Source organism: Hyla sarda, chromosome 2 (assembly GCF_029499605.1).
Source record: "Hyla sarda isolate aHylSar1 chromosome 2, aHylSar1.hap1, whole genome shotgun sequence".
NCBI classification, from domain to species: Eukaryota; Metazoa; Chordata; class Amphibia; order Anura; family Hylidae; genus Hyla; species Hyla sarda.
In genome coordinates, this window is record NC_079190.1 from 362,469,676 (window position 1) to 362,474,835 (window position 5,160).

Below are 5,160 nucleotides of genomic sequence, written 5' to 3' on the forward strand. Positions count from 1 at the left end.
CTTTAATAAACTTTAAATATTTTCAATTACAAAAAATATCCATTAAAGGAATGGATGGCAGAGGAAGGGGTGGTACCGATGCCATGTCCTTTGCTAGTTAGCTTGTTGGTAGGAGCAGCATCATTGTGAAGTTTAGGAGGATAATATATCCCTTGTGGACTGGTTGAGCCAGCTGTCAGGGGATTCCTCTTCATCTATAGTTACATGGCTTGGAGGAAATGTCTGTCCTAGGTGGTCTGTATCATCATCTCTGTCTTTGCTCCCCCCCTCCCTTCAGTGCTAAGCAAAAGGATAGCTTTAGCCACGAGTAAGAGTTGTAAGAGGAAAGTCAGCATTTGGAGGTGGTGGAGATGGAAGCAATGGCCAAACATAGTACTAGTGTGACTGGTGGTAGTAGGCGTGGTGGGAATACTGTATGGTATCTTAATGGATATGCTGAGAGAGAGAGCAAAGAGCCCAAGATGAGACATAAAAAGTTCATGCTGAGAGGAGTGGCAGGAATGATAAAGAGGGGTTTAAAATGACAATGTAGGGTTAGACAGGACATGGGAACCAGTTAAAGAAGAGATGACAGAACAGGAATGTAGTGGTGATACTGTCAGTGAAGAAGAGCATAGCAGAGGTAGAGCCAGAACCAACTAACCAGACTAGGCATGTTGTTCTGATCAGCTCAGGTGACGGCGACAATGCTGCATCTGTAGGCTTCAAAAAAATCCTTTCAGAGGAGGAGTACAGTTAGGTGATGGTGTAGAACATATGTTGAGCCTTGATGAGAAAAGCAACACAGAAGAGAACTACCAATAAGGGTACACACATCGCGGCTGCCCTGCCTCCACGTTAAATGATACTCTCCTTGTATGTGCTAAATCTTGTCTTCAAATTGTGGTGGTCTTAGTTATGAACTTGTTATGTGTAGGTAAATTTACATTCTGTTTAGCAGTTCTTATGACTTTAAACATGCCCTCCTAGATCTACAACGCCAAAATTTTCTTCCTTAACACCACCTGATTTGCAATGTTACAACCCAGTGGATATCAACAATACACATGTTGGACCTTCTGTACCAACAGCACAGAGGTAACAGACTTTCTAATTCAACAGTTTTTTTGAGCCAGTGTGACTTTCATCTGGGGCATTGGCAGCTAATCAGAGACAAGTTATGGAAAATTTGGATGAGGAAGTGGGACCTAAGGAGTGTTTGGAGATGGAATCTGTCGAAAGGATAGGGGACAAGGAACATATACAAGGTAAGAGTAATGATGATGATAATAATAACGACCAGGATTATGATGAGAATTATGATGTTTGCTTTCTTGCTTGTGCATTGGCAGGCATATTAAGCACTTGAAGGAAAGAGATGATCGCTGGATAGCTACAATCTTAGACCCTCTATATGAAGCCAAAATGGAGGAATTTTTTTCTCACCTTCCAAGAGGAGGGATAAACTGGATTTTTATATGGAGAAGCCACAGCTTTTTAGCAGCAAAACCTGATGGACAGGGGTTAATTCTCCACTCCTCGCTAAGTCAAGGCTCCACTTCCTCTGCCAGCACTACCCCTGCAAGAGGCAGGAAAAGTAGCAGCAGTAAGTTAGCGTCTTCACATTGGAGTATATAAGGACAAAGTTTATACATCGGTATTCCAAAAGAGTCCTCCGTGAAAGGCGCATTAAACTGGAAATATTCCAGAATATCATTGTTAAGGCATCTGGAATATTCCTGGTGGGACAGCAAAAAGTGACTAATACGCCACATGTGAGAGGGAGGGGAGGAGACCTCATCCGTGAGAGTAATCGGTGAGTGGTCAGACCAAGTTATAACTCCTATTGAGTCAATAATGTTAGATAGGGGAGACCTGTCCACCAAGAACATGTCAAAATGCGAATATGAACTGTGAACCCCCCAAAAAAAGGTAAAATCCCTTTCATACACCATACATCATACAGTTCCCTACCCCAGGCCCAGTCAGCAAGAGATGGAGAGACATGGCGAGAATGGGAGGTAGAGTCTACTATAGGGTCCATCACTATGTTAAAATCCCTGCAAAGAAGAGAAGAACCCCAGTGTAATTTACTAGCCCTTCTAGTCAGCTTAGTTAAAAATTGGATTTGGCCCACATTAAGTGCATAAGCAGATATTAACGTCAAGTGGACAGCATTAATGGTGCAGTACAGGACAATGTATCTCCCTTTAGGACAAATAATAGACATTCTGGAACGCTTGGAAAAAGCCTGTGCATCTTCTGATATCTCTGTGTGCATTTTAACACTATCTTCTTACAGAAAGGGATACTTTATGCAGCTTAAAGGAGAACTCCAGAATACAAAAATTGTCCCCCATACTGCCGGCTTTAAAAAAATAAACAGGTACATACCTTCCTTCACTCCCCCGGTTCCTCATGTAACCAGTCTCAGCTGCGATCCTCTTCCTGGTTGCCGGTGGTTGGCGAGTCATACTGCACTCAGCCAATCACCGGCCGCAGCGAAGTCCCGACTCGGCCGGCGATAGGCTGAGTGTCAGTGTGAGAACGCTTCAAGACACACAATTCTTCACTACACTGGCACCTGCTGCCGTGGCCGAAAATGTCACACTGCTGCTCAGCCTATCAACGGCCGAGTCGGGACTTCACTGCGGCCGGTGATTGGCTGAGTTCAGTGTGACTCGCCGACCACCGGCAACCAGGAAGAGGATCGCGGCGGAGACGAGAGACGGTTACCGGAGGCACCGGGGGAGCGAAGGAAGGTATGTATCTATTTATTTTTTTACTGCCAGCAGTATGGACGACAATTTTTGTATTCTGGAGTTCTCCTTTAATTGTAGTGTTAAAAAGTATGAAAAATCTGCCATTGCAGTGTGTTTTAAAACATATTGCTGTAATATTGACATTAATTTAGACTTAAAATGAGTTTTAAACTACTTGAAAACATTCCTAGGTCCCCCTAGCAGTGTTATATAGTACTACAGAACTTTTAGGCAGTGTTATACACATTTTTTATTTCATTCCCGGGTTTATGGAGAACCTGTTCATAGAAATTCAGCCCAAGGTTATGTTCTCAACTGTTATGATATGTTCGTCATTGACATATAACAAAGGTCACTCATAATGGATATGTAACTGATGTTAACAGAAGGAAAAGGGTAAAAGATTTAGTATAATATAAAATAACAGACCATTAACATCCCTTATTATCTGTTAAAACATTTGTTTATGTCCATTAATGTCAGTTATTTTATCGGTCCCCTCAACAGCTCCATGCGAGTCCCGGCTCCGATCTGCTGATAGAGTCTGCTGTGACAGGTTTTAGACACTTTTGTAGTAATGCAGGCTGCAGAAGTCGAGTCAGGGGAAGCCAGGATGGGGGAGGAAGATTCCGTACAGGCTGCATGATGCTGGCCAGGCAGACATCAGAGAGCACATGAAGAGGGAATTCCCTTCTCTTGTCCTTGTCCCAACTCCAGAAGCCCCAGCTCCCTTTACTGCTCTCCTTACATGATGTGTGTGGCAACCCTTTCTACCAGAGCCCCTTAGTAGAAGATTAATAAAGAGCATTGGATGCCATTTTGTCATGCACCATTCAATTAATAGTTTGGAAAATTCTGCATTCCTTGTGGGGGGAGGAAAAGCAACAAAATAGGAAGCTTTTGTCCTCATATCCTGTCCTTAAATCCTGACCCCATATCCCCTCCTCATATCCCGGCCCCAAATCCCCTCCTCATATTCTGACCTCATATCCTGTCCTCATAATTGTCCTCATATCTCGACCTCATGTTCTCGGATTCCGTTCTCATCTCCTGTCCCCATATCCCAACCTCACATCCCGTCCTCATATCCAATCCCCATATCCCATCCTCATATCCTGACCTCATATGCCGACCTCATATCCTGTCCCCATATCTCGTCCCTAAAACCCGACCTCATATTCCATCCTCATATCCCGACCTCATATCCTGACCTCATATGCCGACCTCATATCCTGTCCCCATATCTCGTCCCTAAAACCCGACCTCATATTCCATCCTCATATCCCGACCTCATATCCCGACCTCATATCCTGACCTCATATCCCGTCCTCATATCCAGTGGTGGGTAAGGGTGAAATTACCTATCCTATATTTGTTGTTGACATATAAGTAACATGTGTGCCAAGTTTCATGTTAATATCTTTAGCCGTTTGGAAGTGATGCTGGAACATACACAAGTACACACACACACACACACACACACACATACATTCACACATTGAGGGAAATTTATCAAGGGATTTAGAGCTCTTTTTTGCTTTCAAAAGTTGCACAAAAAAACGCATCTGCGCCTAAGCAATTTTTTGTGCGACTTTTGGCTGTAAGCAAAAATGTATGAAAGAGCTTACCAAAGAAAATGTCAGTTTTCACTTTGCAGTGGTCAGGGATTCATCAAGTGGGAAAGTCGCAGAAAAAGTCGCAACCGCTCCAAAGCAGCCGCTCCCGGCCGCTCTCCTCCCCTCCCGTATGTAACATATCCCCCACCGCCCCTTATCTTTGTTCCGCCGCTGATCACAGCAGCCCCCGCTCCACATCTCCCACCCGCCGGCTACCGTAAGGACTACAACTACCAGCATGCCCTTTCAGTGAGGACATGCTGGGAGTTGTAGTTGCAACAGCCAGTAGTTGTGGGCGGGCGGCTGGGGAACGGAGCAGGCCAGCTGCAAGGAGTATGAAACTACACTGTAATGTCATATTTTCTGGCTTGAGTTGTGATTGGCTGAGACCGAACAGCCAATCAAAGCTCAGGCTGGGAAATATGAAATGACAGTGTAGTTTCATAATCCTTGTAGCCGGACAGCTCCTCTCCATGGAAAACCGCTCGCAATTACTGGCAACAACAACTCCCAGCATGTCCTCACTGAAAGGGCATGCTGGGAGTTGTAGTCCTGTAACGACCCTGGCATGCTTTCCTCCCCTCCCGTGTGTAATATAAGCGGCAAAAAGATAGGCGGCATGCTTTCCTCCCCTCCCGTGTGTAAAATATCCTCCCCCCCCCCCCCGGGCTGCTGCGAGTGGCGGCTGCAGGGAAAAGATGAGGGATATGTTACACACTGGTGGGGAGGAAAGCATGCCACCTATCTTTTTGTCGCTTATCTTTTCCTCTGCAATGATAGGCAGCAGTGTGGAATATGTTACA

General features: G+C 44.9%; 1 long non-coding RNA gene across 1 annotated transcript; it reads left to right on the forward strand.

Annotated features, from left to right (window-relative positions):
• Nucleotides 1-1,105: 1,105 nt before the first annotated feature.
• On the forward strand, nt 1,106-3,601 carry LOC130356601 (uncharacterized). The gene is made up of 3 exons (XR_008888932.1): nt 1,106-1,247; nt 1,332-1,585; nt 3,249-3,601. It is a non-coding gene; the product is annotated as an uncharacterized LOC130356601 (long non-coding RNA).
• The last annotated feature ends 1,559 nt before the right edge of the window (nt 3,602-5,160 follow it).